This window comes from Podarcis bocagei (assembly GCF_964188305.1).
Source record: "Podarcis bocagei genome assembly, chromosome: 16".
In the NCBI taxonomy this organism is placed as follows: Eukaryota; Metazoa; Chordata; class Lepidosauria; order Squamata; family Lacertidae; genus Podarcis; species Podarcis bocagei.
This window is the reverse complement of record NC_138142.1, coordinates 38,650,009-38,667,245: the sequence shown is the minus strand read 5'-3', so window position 1 is coordinate 38,667,245 and position 17,237 is coordinate 38,650,009. Positions and strand designations below refer to the sequence as shown.

At 42.1% G+C, this 17,237-nt stretch overlaps 1 long non-coding RNA gene across 1 annotated transcript; it reads right to left on the bottom strand.

Moving 5' to 3' along the window:
• LOC308575296 lies at positions 1–2,171 on the bottom strand. The gene is made up of 2 exons (XR_014002739.1): positions 1,671–2,171; positions 1–762 (listed from the first exon to the last, which is right to left on the bottom strand). It is a non-coding gene; the product is annotated as an uncharacterized lncRNA (long non-coding RNA).
• Between the last annotated feature and the right edge of the window lie 15,066 nt (positions 2,172–17,237).

Genomic DNA, 17,237 nt, shown 5'->3' with positions numbered 1-17,237 from the left:
TTACCACGAATTCAGATTTATTCATTCATATCCCAGACACCATGGAGAAAATGAAAGCACCATTCATTTCAAGAAAAAGACTCTTTCATCTGGATTTTTCAGACTGATTGAAGAGAAGAATTCCAGTTTCCTGAAGGTTGCAGGAATGAAGCTAGAAGCATCAACCTCAATGAGGTTAACTCAGGAAGCCAACAAGCAGGCATTGAATACATATTTTTTGACATTGATCTCAATGTCTCAGGTTTTGAGCTGGCAAACAGCAAGCTGGCATTCGCTTCTGGGTATTAGGATTGCTATAAAGCTTCAGATCCAGAGCCCAGGTAACAATTTCTAAAGTCCTCAGAACTTGTACTGCTGGCAAGTATAGCGAGACTGGTTGCAATAGCCACGGCTAGAGCAACAACATGGGGAGCAGCCACATCTGGAACAGCAGCTACGCCCGTGGCAGCAGCAGGGAGAGCAGCCACATCTGGAACAGGCTTGACGGCTTTGGCAGCAGCAGGGAGAGCGGCCACATCTGGAACAGCAGCCGCGCTTGTGGCAGCAGCAGGGAGAACAGCCACATCTGGAACAGACTTGACGGCTTTGGCAGCAGCAGGGAGAGCAGCCACATCTAGAACAGCAGCTGCGCTTGTGGCAGCAGCAGGGAGAACAGCCACATCTGGAACAGACTTGACGGCTTTGGCAGCAGCAGGGGGAGCAGCCACACTTAGAACAGCGGGAACTCTGGCCTCCACAACAGGACATTTTGAGGGAGTGAAGCTGAAAGAAACAAAAAGGATTTATTGTAATCAAACCTTGATATGTTCTCATCCATGCATTGTTCAGTATGTGTACAACTTGGTAGTCATGATTTACCTAGAGTGCTTCTCTGTTCAGGATCCTTTCATTATGGTTCACCCTTATTTTTATTATTTTATAATTGTTCATTCTATTATTCAATAATTTATAATTAAATTAATTATGTCCGTATAATATTTTAGCTTTTTCAACTGAAGGTAGAAATGGAATACATAATTCATCTTTATTGAACATTCCCAAAGTTTATCACTTGAGTTTTTAATATGCAATCAAAATCAATAGTTTGAATGTGATTCCCTCCCCACTCCCTCTGAATTTGAAACCCAAGCAACTTAACACTTTCAATGTGTTCCATATTATTTAAGTAGCCTTCAGATATGGATAGTTGCTGTCAAATCCATTCAGATAATATTGCATACCAACCATCATATGTTTTCAGGCTTGAAATACCCTTTTCATCAGTTAACTAACTAACTAACTAACTAACTAACTAACTAACTAACTAAGCCACACCATTATATGTGAGCTCTGTAACTTTTTCTCATAAAATATAAGATTGTTTGCCAACTATCATCTATAGAAAGCATCTGGCCTATCCAGTATTAGGTCAATATTCAGAAACTATCTGAACAGTCTCAGAAGATTTAAATAGTTACCATCAGAAATGTATGGTTCTCAATCACAGCAAAGAACATTCCCAGCTGAAGGAATAACCCATATTCTATCAGTAAAGTAGACAACCTAATGAATCTGATCCCTCAAGTATTTCTGGTAGATCCACCCAATAGCAAAAATTTCAGAACTGGGGTTCTGGAAGACATTATATGCTACTCAAATTATCAGTCTCCCAGCAATTGACTTGAACTTACCTTGTACAGCAGTCAGAACTTGTCAGCTCAATGGAGAGTCAAGTAAACGAGTAAAGAGCTCAGAGACAGAGGATCCTTTTATAGAGCTCCAAGAGCCCTGCCTCCTTGAAAATGAAGCACCACCAATGAATGGACTCATGCTTCATTGCTACTCAAAGCACATGTCTATGTGTTGCATGCACTATCTCCCAATCACATATTCGTAGAGTTTATTCACATCTTCCACGATGACAGCAATTTCCCAAGGTCTGTAATTAGGCAGCGTTTGAAGCTTATCACGCTATAATCCTCACATCGCACACACTCTGTTGAGGTTACTTCAAAAGGGTGAATAGCAACACTGGCAAGAATGGAATGGACCTTCTCATTGGATCCATGTGGCTGAACATCCCCATGACACAACAGCGCAGGATTGCTCAGTACTTTGTTATTCCATCTGAGTTTCATTGCTTGAGCTCATAAATTCCTTTTAATCTAGGTGCTGTGATTCGCAATACGTGTTCAGGTTTGTAAGTCAAAAGGCGAAGGTGAGATCAACATCTCAAAGACGTCAGGGTATTTTTTCACTCCTCTTCTGTGCCCTCCTCCCTGATGGGATGCTTCCAAGGGAGTGGGGGCATTTGGCAGTCCCCCAGCTCGCTCCAGCCCACCGGCTGGTTGCCAGGCAATCTCCAGTCCTTGGATCAGCATGTAACTGCGACTCGAGCTTCAGAAGCCTTCAGAAGCTGAGCGTGCAAGCCAGCAGAGCAAAAAACTCTTCGCAACAGAAGGGCAGATAGAGGCTGTGTAAAGCATATTTACAAGCAGTTTATTCAGCATCAGGACAAAGGAAAAACATGTCTTCTCCCTTTCGTGTCCAAGAGCAAGCAGCATAAGCAAAAGCTATACACAAACGGAAGTTCCCAGCAAGCTGTGCTGGAGTGTAAACAGGCATCTGACACACAACAGCCTGTTCCTCTTAAGGTGGAATGGAATATCGTAACACCCCAACCCCCAAATAATATCATAAAAATGTAAGAAGAATACACTGGATCAACTCAATGGCTCATCTAGCCCACCATGCTGTTCTCACAGTAGTCAACCAGATCTGCCCATGGGAAACGTGCAAGCAGGATTTAAGCACAATAATACCCTCCAATCCTGTGATTTCCAGCAGCAGAATTTTGTGTTTCTCGCTGTACCATCAGAGGGCCTGTGTCACGTTCTGCATCATACAAGAAAATGTCAGCTGCTACCAAAAGACTCATGTCCTCATCTGCTTTCAGAAATCTATGTGGCATTTTTAATCTCTCCCCTCTGGGTAAGCATGGAGAGCATGTAGATCCACCCAACAAAACAAATTTCAGGACATTTAATGCAACAGAATTTTGTTTTTTCCTGCTGTCTCATCTCTTCCCTCTGGATAAGAGCGAAGAGTATGTTCAATGTAGGTTTAAGAAGCTACTGTAGGGGTTATGTTCCTGAACCTTTGGTTACGTGATGAACACACAGGATTGTAGACAACTAAGTTATATAGAGAGCAGAACTGTGGAAATCAAAGAATCTAAGTCCAGTGCTGAATCTAGTGCTGTCTAGGTGGCTCCTCTGCATTGTTGTGAAAAGAAGAAATATTTAGAAGCGGGCGCCAGATTTTGTCCTTGCTCATGGTGCCACATAAAGCAACTACTCTAACCAGATCAACAAGAGATCAAATTTTGGAGTTCTGAATTAGTGGGCAGTATCCAATGTTACTCCCACTTCGAGCAGACATGCTGAAATTAATCAATATTGCTAATTTAAGTCAATTCATTTCAATGGGTTTACTCTGAGTGAGCCTTTGTCAGCAGCAGTCCACTGGGTTATAGTCTGTGTAAGTCCTACTCAGAGTATTCCCGTTGAAATTAATAGACATGAATAACTTAGAACGATTAAAGTCAATGGGTCTAATCTGAAAAAGACTACTTTTGGACAGCCAATGTCTGTCACCCAAATGTTTTGCAATGCCACTACCGAACTTCAGGAGGAGGGGGGGTTGCGGGCTCACGACCCCGCCCATACTCACTCCCGCGAGGCTGGCGCCAGCCTCGCGGGAAGCAGGGATTCCCTTAATTTGCATCCCCTGCAGCGCCAGCCAATCGGCTGGCAGCAGGGGCAGGCCTTCCAGAGGCCACTTAAGGTCGGGGCAGCCCTTGGCTTGCCCCTTTTCGGCTGGTCGCCGCAAGGGGCCTGGTAGGAGTTTTTCCATTTGGCTAATTGGCTGGTTTTCGGAGCCACTTGGTTTTTTCGCCTACCTCGTAGCAAATCGTCACAACTCCCTCGGTTTTGGCGGTAGGCATTGGCCGGGGTATTGTCATGCAAATGAGGTTGGGGGGGAGGAACGCCATCACCTCCCCCAATGCTTGAAGGGTAGTTCGTTAAAGGACTCCGAGGGGCGACGCCTCGTCCGAAACCTACGGAGGCTAGGGCCTAAAGCGCGCCCCCGAGCGGTAACCCCTCGGGGAGCGCCTAGGGATATGCATCTTGGGTGGCTCCCCCTGTTGGTGTTTAACCCTTCCTGGTTAGACCGGATAGTCGGTTAGGGGCCAATGCCTAAAGCCAATACCCTTCTTACCTGTAATCAATAAAGTTGTGGCCATTTTCGCCCATTAACCTAAATCTTTGTGTCCAGTGTCTTTATTTATTCCACCTGTGCGGGGGGGGGGGGAATAGCCACGCAATGCACCCTGCTTGGTATCTACTGAAACTTTCCCTTCCTTCCACCCAGTTGCATCTGTTTCTCCCTGACCACTTCATAAAAATGTATATGACCAACTCTTTGATTATGTGGTGGTGAACACATAACCCAGGCACTACCACAGACTTGAATGGGCAATGCTTTAGTTATTTGAGCAACACATCTAAGAACCTATTCCAGAGTTATATTGCCAGCCCATAAACCAAATTCCACCGAAGGATTATGAGGTGAACACATTGGTTACATGGCCAACACTTGATTCTCAGCCTACAGTACAGTTGAATGACAAATACCTGGGGTATGTTGGTCAGCTACAGCACGATAATGAGTCATGGCCATAACTGGGATCATGGAGTGCTGTAGAACAGATTCTTCACTGGAAAGCTCAAAACTGAAGCTTATAGCTACTGAGGAAGTTGGTAAGAAAGGGTGGTAAGGACAAGAAGGCCTGGGATGAAGGGGAAATAGAAGGCTTTTGTTAAAAAAACAGAAGCTTTTTTACTGGGTATAGTGTGTAAAGAGATACCGAGACAAGATAAAAAAATTGTTCTTATATGCAACAACTGCAGCAAGAATTTTGTTAGCCCCAAAATGGAAAGTACAAACAAAAGAAGAGTGGCAGATGAAATTATGGACTTTATAGAATTGGCAAAACTGACGGGAAGAATCCAGAACCAGCAAGATCGAACATTCCAAAAAGACTGGAATAAATTGATATTATATTTGAAAGACAACTGTAAGCAGTTAACATCACTAGCAGGGTTATCTGAAGATTTGTAAGATGAAATTGTTACTTATTCAGGTGGAGTAATTTAATGATATAACAAGAATATGAGAGGAAGTGAAATGCAAGGATGCAAAATATAATTTTGTAAACCATTAGGTGGGAGGGAGGGAAGTTGGCAGGCTGAGTTGAGCCAAAGAGTTATAAGAAGAGGATATAATGTTACGTAATGTGATTATATGTAAAACTAATAATATATTTTTTAAAAAGTAATAGAAGGCAGGTGTGGTGGAACAGTCTCTGTTGGCAAACCAAGGGACAGTTGGTGGTGGAAACCACCCAGTAAGCTGCAAAGATGGCTGGAGAGACTGCTGGAACAGCAAACTGGTGCTTTCAAACAAGGTTTCAGAATAGCAAGGAGGGAGTTGGGCAAAGCTCCATTGTACAAGATTTTTTGTTAACATATATTGTGCTCATCTCTGTTATTTCTTCTTGTAATTTTTTTTTATTTTTAAAAACAACAACAACAACTGTCCCTTTCCAACCCTGTTCCAAATACTCCGAATACTTTCCTATCTCATTACCCAATAATCCATGGGTAGGCAGACTTAGGCCCGGGGCCCGTATCCAGCCCAATCGCCTTCTAAATCCAGCCCACAGATGGTCCAGGAATCAGCGTGTTTTTACATGAGTAGAATGTGTTCTTTTATTGAAAATGCATCTCTGGGTTATTTGTGGGGCATAGGAATTCGTTCATTTTTTCCCTTCAAAATATAGACCGCCCCCCACCCATGAGGTCTGAGGGACAGTGGACTGGACCCCTGCTGGAAAAGTTTGCTGACCCCTGCAATAGCCCCAGTATTGTGGATTGAGCTGTTGCGCAACCTGCCTTCATTTTTGCTCCCTTATCCAACCCTGATATCAGGCAAATCCAGCACTACAAATCTTCCAATGGATGGTGTGTGATGATACCTTTACACACCCACACACGGATGTATATTTTATGTTGTAAAGACCTTAGGGGTGTATTAATATCTAGAATATTTACCATAAACTGGGGAAACCCGTATTCAAAGATCACCTTGATTTCTCTACCACAGATAAAATGAGGAATCCTGTACATTATCATGAGATAGTTAGATGAATAAAGGGTAAAATAAAGTAATAATCATCAAACTGAGAGGCGCATTGAGTATGCAGGATTGGAACTTCCTGCATCTGGACTCCTGCTAAATGCATGATCTTCTAGCAACCGCGAGGGAATGTTGCACTGAATGTAGAAAACTCTCAGATCAGGAAGATGGCTTTAAAACCAGACGATAAGAAGAGCTGGTTGGGTTAGGCCAATGATCAACAACACAAGACACTGCCAGGAATTCAGAATTTTATTAGTGGACATAAGGAAGAGCTAGAGAGAGAAAATACACCCAATACACCGAAAGGAAAACGGAGAACCCCATATATATTTCATGAACATATCAAGGCACTTTTAGAGGTTTTCAACATGTTCTGAAGAGAAGAATCTTAAATTTCATGAAGGAGGCAGGGACAAAGGTTGAGGGATCTCACTCAATAGGAAGGTAACCAGCATGTCTTTAAGTATTATGTTTATGATGACGTTCATCCCTATATTCTGAGTGTTGAGCTAGCAACCAGAATGCTGGGTTTTCCTGCCAAGATCTGGGCTGACATGTTGTTGTTGTTGTTGTTGTTGTTGTTGTTGTTGTTGTTGTTGTTGTTGTTGTTGTTGTTGTTGTTGTTTAAACCCAGGGCCCCGTTAGCAGTTTCTAAAGAGTTCAGCACTTGTACTGGTAAGTAGAGCAGCAGGTCTGGCGGCAGCAGCAGGGGACACAGCAACTCTGGTTGCAACAGCAGCAGGGGGAACAGCCACACTGATTGCAGCAGCAGCAGGGGCTGCGATGACAACGGGAACAGCAGCACGGAGAGCAGTAGGACTGGTTGCAGCAGCGGGGGCAGCAGCAGCGGGACTGGGAAGAGCAACAGCAGGGGGAGCAGCCACACCTGGAGCAGCAGGTCAACTTGCGACAACAGCAGGGAGAGCAGCCACATCTAGAACAGCAAGACTGGGAACAGCAGCATGGAGAGCAGCCACACTTGGAACAGCAGGAGGACTTTTGACAACAGCAGGGGGAGCAGCCACACTTTGAACAGCATTTAGGCTTGTGGCAGCAGCAAGGGGAACAGCCACACTTGGAACAGCAGGAGGACTTTTGGCAGCAACAGGGGGAGCAGCCACACTTGGAACAGCAGGAGGACTTTTGGCAGCAGCAGGGGGAGCAGCCACACTTGGAACAGCAGGAGGACTTTTGGCAGCAGCAGGGGGAGCAGCCACACTTGGAACAGCAGGAGGACTTTTGACAACAGCAGGGGGAGCAGCCACACTTGGAACAGCATTTAGCCTTGTGGCAGCAGCAGGGGGAACAGCCACATTTGGAACAGCATTTAGCCTTGTGGCAGCAGCAGGGGGAACAGCCACATTTGGAACAGCTCTGACCCTGTGAACAGCAGCAAGGGGAGCAGCCACACTTGGAACAGCATTGAGACTTGTTTTGACAACAGGCCATTTTGATGGAGTGGAGCTGGAAAAAAAAGTGAAGAGTTGGTTTCAGTAATCAAACCATGCAGTCCTCACATCCATACATGCATAGAGAAACACACAATACATTTTTCTCTTCTTGTTATGCCTCCAGTATGTTCCAAATTCCTGGCAATTATCAGTTACAGGAACCATACTTGACTGTCTCCATGGTAATTTCAGCCATGGCCTGAGAGCCCAAAGCATATCAACATGGTAAGACAGAACTCAGTAGATTATAGAAACTTGAAGTCTATTAGTCTGGGATGCCAACCATAGATATCCAGCATTAGGTGACCATTTTGCCAAAAAAGCTAAATGAAATAATATCTGAAGAACAATTGACAATAAGGAACAAAATTCTGAAAAGGGATTTCCCCCCCCCCCTTTGCAAATTAATTCCTTCTACTGCAAAAAAAATATCTCTCTAAGGAATGAAGTGGAATATAGCAGTAAAGAAGAGAACCTGATGGATCTTGTCCTGCAGGTAGTTCCCGTAAATCTACCCAATAACTCTAATTATGTATATGGTTTCTGTAAGAGGTTTAATGCTATCTAAATAACCAGCAATTAAATTCGAACTTACCTTGTACTGCAGTCGGAACTTGGAAGCACAATGGAGATTCAAGCGAATGAGTGAAGAGCTTGGGGATGGAAGACCTTTTTATACAGGACTAAGCACCCAGCCCCTAGGAAATGAGGCACCGCCAATGAATGGAGACGTTCTTCATTACTACCCAAAGCACATGTCTATGTGCTGCGCTTTCCATCTCCCAATCCCATGTTCGTTGTGTTGGTTCACATCTTCTACTTCAAGAGACTTTTCCCAAGGTCTATAATTAGAGGCATTTGAGGCTCATCACATTGTAAACCTCATGTCAAGCACACACCAGAGGGCACCTGAGAAGGACGGCTTCATGAATTCAAATGCTCGAAAGAAGGGAATGGACCGTTTCGTTGGACCCATGCAGCTGAACGTCACCATTGTGACTCAACAGCGCATGATTGCTCGCTAGTTGGTTACACCATCTGAGCTCTCTAGCTAGAGGTCATTCCTTTTAATCTAAGTGTTCCAATTAGCAGTGTGTGTACGTTTTTATAAGTCAATAGGAAAAGATGAGATCAACACCTCAAAGACTTCAGGGCACCTTTCTTCCTCTTTTTGAGTTTTTCCTTTGGAATCTCACATTCCTCCAGCATCCGTAGGCTTGGGAAGATGTTCACAGGTTCACTGTATCATCAGAGCACCTGTGTGTGATGTTCTCACTCCACCTGAGGTCAAGTCAGCTGTCACCAAAAAGAGCTTGTCACCTGCTTTTTTATGTGCAGTGGTACCTCGGGTTACAGACGCTTCAGGCTACAGACGCTTCAGGTTACAGATTCTGCTAATCCAGAAATAGTACCTTGGGTTAAGAATTTTGCTTCAGGATGAGAACAGAAATCATGCGCTGGTGGTGCAGTGGCAGTGGGAGGCCCCATTAGCTAAAGTGGTACCTCAACTTAAGAACAGTTTCAGGTTAAGAACGGACCTCCGGAATGAATTAAGTTCTGAACCTGAGGGACCACTGTATTTATATACAAAGGACGGTTTTAAGGCAATGGATGTTGAATACTTCAGTGATTCCCCCCCCACACACACCAAATAGATAAAATCCTCTGCTAACAACTGGAAAATGTATCACCTACTATGTGTGAATGATTTGGAGAAGAAGAAAAAAACCCCTCTGGTTATAGCAGTAATGATTACATTTACCTATTACAAAATAATACATAGAAAGCAATGTATTGTAATAGGTTCATAAAAAATGGGTCTTTTCATTACATTTTGTAACACTGTGCTTAAGTATAATGTCCAGTGTTATGAAGCTTTCAGTCTTTTGTAATCTGCCCAAATATTACTTTTTTTGGATCTAATTAGCCTGTGTGTTGAGAAGGTTAGACTAGGACCAGGGAGTCGAGGGTTCAAATCCCTATTTGGCCATGATGCTTTCTTGGTTACCTTGTGCTAGTCACTGCCTCTCAGCCTAGCCTACCTCATAAGGCTGTTGTGGGGATTAGTTAATGAGCGTGGGATATAAATGCAATAAAATAAATAAACAAATAATGAACATAATAATAATAATAATAATAATAATAATAATAATAATAATAATAATAAATCAGATACATTTAAACAGTTTTAAATACAAATAAACAACATTAAGTCAATATATTTTTAAAAATAAAGTGTATGTGTGTGTGTGTGTGTGTGTGTGTATATATATATATATATATATATATATATATATATATATATTAAAGATACATGTGAGATTTGAAGTACTCATTATCTTTTCAGGCTAATATTAGGGACTGAGCTCAATGGATATTTTGCATTTCCTTCTTTTGTAATTTTCACATACTCATTTTTTCAGTGTGTACTCTATTAGCTGCCTGACTCAACCTAAACTTGCTCACTGCAAACTTTAAGCTCTTCGGATTCGTGGTGCAGGTTTCCTGTTGAGAACTGGTTTCGCAACTAGTAGCAGAACTAAAGTTCTGCTTCTGTAAATCATTGGGAAACATGTTCAGGGATGGTATTGTGCCCCCCCCCCAGGGTCTTGTAGCATCAGTGTTCTCAGAAAAATAAATATTTTTATTTCTTTATTTTGAGTTCATTCTTTCATAAAACGTATATACCATTTGATTTTAAAGAACCCTTGCCACCTCATCTTGCACTTTCAAAAGCAATCAGACCTTCCTGCAATTTGTTTTCTCCTTTGCAAAATGTCCGGCTCCTTTTACACGTGCCACTCATTTTTGTGGTCTTTGGACAGTTTTGATTCACTCATCCATTTTTGCAGTCGATGGTGCTTGTGTTTGTTCCATCTTCTTTAAATCAGGTTGGGAGATTTTCTTTTTTTAAAAAAATAATATTTATTAGTTTTTTCAACAAATTAAACACAACACTACAAAACACCAAAAAAGAAAAAAAAACATACAATACAATACAAAGAAAAAAGAAACAAAAACAAAACAAAACAAAACAAAAACCATTTAAAACACAATCCAGTTTCAACATCTTATCTTTCTTTCCCTTACAGTGGTGCCTCGCAAGACGAAAATAATCTGTTCCGCGAGTCTCTTCGTCTAGCGGTTTTTTCGTCTTGCGAAGCAACCCTATTAGCGGCTTAGTGGATTAGCGCTATTAGCGGTTTAGCGGCTATTAAAGGCTTAGCGGCTTAGCGACTAAAAGGCTATTAGCAGCTTAGCGGCTTAGAAAAAGGGGGGGAGCAAAAAAAATGGCAAGACTCGCAAGACTTTTTCGTCTTGCGAAGCAAGCCCATAGGGAAATTCGTCTAGCGAAGCAACGCAAAAACGGAAAACCCTTTCGTCTAGCGGGTTTTTCGTCTTGCGAGGCATTCGTCTTGCGGGGCACCAGTGTATTTCCTCGACCTCCTCACACCTCCCCTTTTGTATTCCACTTCTGTTAATTGTTTCAGCAATTCCTTTACATCTTCCTCCGTTTTCTATCCTATAATTGTCTTAACACATTCTAACCATATTTTTCTCTTTAAAGCTCTATTAATCTATTTATACTTAATTCCTTGTAACATTTCTACTAAAGCCATATAGTTTCATTCCAACATTTTTCTAACATTCATTAATTTTACAGTATTTCTATAAATAGTCTTTAAACTTTTTCCAGTCTTCTTCCACCGACTCTTCCCCCTGGTCTCGGATTCTGCCAGTCATTTCCGCCAATTCCATGTAGTCCATCAACTTCATCTGCCATTCTTCCCTGGTGGGTAAATCTTGTGTCTTCCAATATTTCGCGATGAGTATTCTTGCTGCTGTTGTTGCATACATAAAAAAAGTTCTATCTTTCTTTAGCACCAATTGGCCGACCATGCCCAGGAGAAAGGCCTCTGGTTTCTTAAGGAATGTTATTTAAATACCTTTTTCATTTCATTATATATCATCTCCCAGAATGTCTTAATCCTTGGGCACGTCCACCAAAGGTGAAAGAATGTACCTTCAATCTCATTACATTTCCAACATTTATTATCGGGCAAATGATAGATTTTTTCAAGCTTAACTGGTGTCATGTACCACCTGTAAATCATTTTCATTAAATTTTCTCTTAGGGCATTACATGCCGTAAATTTCATACCTGTGGTCCATAACCATTCCCGGTCAGCCATCATTATGTTATGTCCAACATCTTGTGCCCATTTAATCATAGCTGATTTCACCGTTTCATCCTGAGTGTTCCATTTCACCAGCAAGTTATACATTCTCGACAAATTCTTGGTTTTTGGATCTAACAATTCTGTTTCCAATTTTGATTTTTCCACCTGGAAACCAACTTTTTTGTCCAATTTGTATGCCTCCATTATTTGACAATAATGGAGCCAATCTCGCACTTTGTTTTTCAACTTTTCAAAGCTCTGCAATTTTATTCTCTCTCCATCTTGTTCCAGAATTTCCCAATATTTCGGTCATTTGGCCTCCATTCCCTTCTGCAGATCTTCTTCGTATTTAGTCAAAAACTTTACATTATCTTCTACTGATCTTATTTTTATTTTCCTTCCTTTGAAACTGAAAGATAGGCCTTGGGGGAACTCCCACCTGAAGATGATTTTATTCCTTCTCAGCAGAGCAACAATATCTCCGTAGTTGGGTCTAAGATCCAAAAGATATTTTGGAACGTCTTAAAAAAATTCCACTCTTGACTGATGTATTTCTAGATTCTTCTGGTAGTGCCAACCCAAAATTTTGTCTCTCTCTTCTTTGGTCTGGAGGGAAATCAAACAGTCTCTTGTTCTATTCTTCTCTTTCTTCCCTCCTCTTCCAAGTCTAAATGCCCTCACAATTCTAAACTCTTCTTGACCCAAGTCCAATTCCCAAAAATCAGCAAATTCCTGTGTAAGAAAATCTATCAAGTTATCCTTCTCCAATTCCGGTATGGCTCTAATCCTCAAATTTGTCTGTTTTTCTTTAAGTTCAATCATAGCAAGCGTCACCTTGTGTTTGTCAAGTTGCCTCTGTAGGGTTGGAACTATCTCTTTCTCCAATTGAGTTACTTTGCATTCAGCTGCAGGTGCCTTCTCCCTGGCTTCCTCCGCAGTCTGCCGTGTCAAAGTAGATTCCTGTATCAATTTCTGGATGGATTCTGTATTGGTGTTCACCTTTTGTCCCAAGTTATTTATACTTTCTGTATTTAAAACAATTTTATTAGTTGCAGTATCCACTTTCTTATTAAGCTGTTCCAGTGAATTATTTATCTTACTTAATGCAACTGCTAGAGCCTCTTCTGTCGACATTCCTTTTGATTTTAAATGTACTGATGCAGAAACAGCAGCCGCAGAAGAGGCAGAGGGGCCTGATGTTGAAGCTCTCCTGGGTTGCTGCCAAGTCTTGCCGGATCTCAATGTTCCCCCAGCTGCTGGCTGTTCTGTTTTTCCCTTTTCATTTGCCATAACACTTAACAAATTCAAGGTCATTCTCAAAGTCTCACGATTTCTTATCTTGTGACTGGAAATTCCCCTAGCCCAGCTCTTATAAAACAACCAATTTTAAAGACTTCCACTAGGGGAAAACAGTTTCTATTTGTAATAGTCAATTAGTATCCTCTTTCAAACACAAATCCGGAGTTAGTTTCAATTTTTCTTTTTTTTAATATTTTTTTTATTAATTTTTCACAATTTATATAAACACAAACAATACACAAAACATACATACAAACACATAAACAAACATGTATAATTTCAAATCCTTTTTTCTTAAACCTTACTTCCCCGACTTCCCCATACCTCCCCTTTCTGCATCCCAATTTCCAAAGTTTGGAAATTTGGAAATTTTGTTTCAATTTTTCAGTTACTTTTACTCCTTTTTAGTAACAGCCGGAGACAATAGAAACAATGTATTTCTCTTATATTGCTAGCTGTCAAAGAACGTTCTAAGCGCTGTCAATGAACATTCCAAAACGTGGCACTCATCTCGCTTTACTGGCCGAGGGAGCCGGCGTTTGTCCGCAGACAGTTTTTCCGGGTCATTTCATTATATATCATCTTCCAGAAAGCTTTTATTACCTTACAGTACAAGTCCATCACATATGATAAAAGGTACCTTCTTTTTCTTTACATTTCCAGCAGATATTTGTACTTGCCCTATACATTTTTGCTAACTTAAAGTTAAAGGTAAAGGGCCCTTGACAGTTAAGTCCAGTCATGAATGACTCTGGGGTTGCAGCACTCATCTCGTTTACTGGCCGAGGGAGCTAGCGTTTGTCTGCAGACAGTTTTTCCAGCTCATGTCACCAGCATGACTAAGCCACTTCTGGCGAACCAGAGCAGTGCACGAAAATGCTGTTTACCACCAGGTTAATGCGCTAGATTGATGAGATAGAAAGGACTGACAAAACCCAGGACCAGGAGGAAGAGACGCTGGATGAAGATTGGAAGGGGGAAAAATTATTAGGATTGCCCTATAAAATTGATGAATGTTAGAAAACTGTTGGAATGAAATTATTTGGCTTTAGCAAAAATGTTAAAAGAATTATGTAAGAACATCTTATGGCTATGAGAAATTGGTATAAATAAGATCTAAGTTTTAAGTTTTAGGGTCTTTTATAGTAAGATAAGGTTAAAATAGATTAAGGTAATGTAATGACAGAATATTATGAAAAACGGAAAGGATTTGCTGTGACTATTAACAATTAGGATACAAAAAAAGGGAGGAGTGAGGAGGTCAAAGAAAGAAGGTAATGACAGATAAGGATTTGAGAATATTGGATTTGTTTTAAATTTTTTGTGGCTTATTTTTGCCTTTTGATTGTGTTGTGTTACGTGTTTTGTTTTTATCTTTTGATTTTGATTTCTATCAATTTGTATTGTTTGATTGTGGATTGTTTCTCTTTTGTTTTTTCTCTTTCTTTTTCTTCTCTGTTTTTTCTGTAATTCTAAAACTCTTAATAAATATCATTTTTTTAAAAAAAGGAAATGCTGTTTACCTTCTCACCGGAGCGCTACCTATTTATCTACTTGCACTTTGACGTGCTTTTGAACTGCTAGGTTGGCAGGAGCAGGGACCGAACAACGGGAGCTCACTCCGTCACGGGGATTCGAACCGCCAACCTTCCGATCGGCAAGCCAAAAGCTCAGTGGTTTTCACCACAGTGCCACCCACGTCCCAGAGTTAGGCAGAGACAATCACACACCAAACACCAAGAGGATAATAAGAGCACCATTTATTCCATGAAAAAGTCAGGACTGCTTCACTGAAAATTTAGAATAAGTTTTGAAAAGAATTAATCAACAGTTTCACAAAGGAGGAAGAGACACTGAACTCAGCAATGAGGCATTGAACTCAGCGAGATAAGCCTGGGAAGAAAACCAGGCGGTTTAAAGATATATATTCCTGACTTTCCGGGTGTTGAGCTGGCAAGCAGCCAGTGGAATGTTGCTTCCGGGTGCTGGGCTTCCAAGTTGGTTTTTACATCCGCAGTGCCATTAGCAATTTCTAAGGAGCTCAGCATTTGGTCTGGAAAAAAATTGTGACCAGAAGAGCAACAGGAGTTGGAGCCACAGCAGCAAAGAGAGCAGCAACCCTGGTTGCAACAGCAGCAAGGGGAACAACCACACTGGTTCCAGCAGCATGGGGTGCAATGAGAAGAGGAGCAACAGTTGCTCCGTCTGAAGTTCATTACTTGTGCTCATTCATTCTAATGCAGTGATGGAAAAACTTGGCCCTCTAGCTGTTTTGGGACTATAACTCCCATCATCGCTAGCTAATAGGACCAGTAGTCAGGGATGATGATGATGGGAATTCTAGTCCCAAAACAGCTGGAGGGCCAAGGTTGGCCATCACTGTTCTAATGCATGTGCTGCAATTAGAATAAGTGTACATATTTTTTATAAGTCAATAGAAAAAGATGGGGTCAACATCTCAACAACTTCAGGGAATTTTTTCCCTACTCTATTTTGAGACCCCCATTGCAAAAAAAATGATACCTTAAGAAAATAAGAAGAGTCTTCTGGATCTGGCCAATAGTTCATCTAATTTGCCATCCTGATCTCACAGTAGTCAGCCAAATGCCCATTGGATAATTGCAAGCAGGATTCAAACACAATAGCACCCTCCCTCCCTGTGGTTTCCAGCAACAGAAATGCATGTTTCCCGCATAATGTCCCAGCACAATATAAAGCAAAGCCAACTGTTACCCAAAGGCTCATACCTTCAGAATTCTAGGCATTATCCACAATGTAAGAGAAAGAAAATTCCAGAGACACCAACAAGCTTAACTCTAGTTTAAGCTCAGATTAAATCTTTGAATACCCAAACAACCTATAGGACTTTTATCACACATCTTTTTCCTGATTTCCCCCCTGTAGCCAATGCCTAGTAGGCTACTCTGTGTGTTATGAAGCAACTAATGTGTTTTAATTGTTGCTAGCCACCCTGGGACCTTAGGGGGAAGGGAAGCAAATAAATTGTACCGCTTCTACTATCACTACCAATGTATGAGCCTGAGGAAACCAGATCAACAAAAGATTAAAGTGATTTTGGAGTTCTGAATTAATGGGCCGTAGCCAATGTCACTCTCACTTAGAGCAGACCCATTGAAATGAATCAATATTACTCAGCGGCGTAGCGTGAGTTGTAAGCACCCGGGGCAACGCAAGTAATTTGCGCCCCCTAACCCGGGGCAAGGCAAGTAATTTGCGCCCCCCGCTGCCGCCCAAACGACGCCGCTTGCCCGGAGGAGGAGGGGGGCAGAGAGGCGAGGAAAATTCAACGGCCCAGCAGCTGCAGCAGCAGCGGCGGAGGCGGGGCTGTGAAGAGGGGCTGCCTGGCGGGTCCTCCGCGGCGAGGGCTGAGAGCCGCTGCCTGCCGGGCGCCTTCAGCCCGGATGCGCGCACAGCTCGTCGGTTCCGCGAGACATGCGGCTCCGCTACAGCCTGCGCCCGAGGCTCTTCGGCGACTCCGGAGGCAGCGAGCGCGCCCCCCCAGATGTTGCGCCCGGTGCGGCTGGCACCCCTGGCACCCCCACGCTACGCCACTGATATTACTAACTTTTCAGTGGGTTTACTCTGAGTGGGCCTTCATCAGCAGCAATTCACTGGTTTATACTCAGTGTCAGTCCTACTCAGAGAAGGCCCATAGTACTTAATACACATGAATACACATGGATAACTTAGGCCCATTAAAGCAATGGCTCTAATCTAAAGAATATTATTATTGGACAGCCAATGACTGTCACCCAAATTTTCTGCAATGCGCCCTGCTTGGTGTCCACTGAAGCATTTCCATTCTTCCATCCAGTTGCAACCGTTTCTCCCTGACCACTTCATTAAAGAGTATACTACCAACTCTTTGGTTATATGGTGGTGAAGACATAGTCTAACACTTTAGTTATGTGAGCAACACATCAAAGGACCGATTCGAGAGCTACAATGTCAACACATAACCCAGATGCCATTGAAGGATTTTAAGGTCAACACCTTGATTACATATGCAGCACATGATCCTGAGCCTACAGTAGAGTTGTGT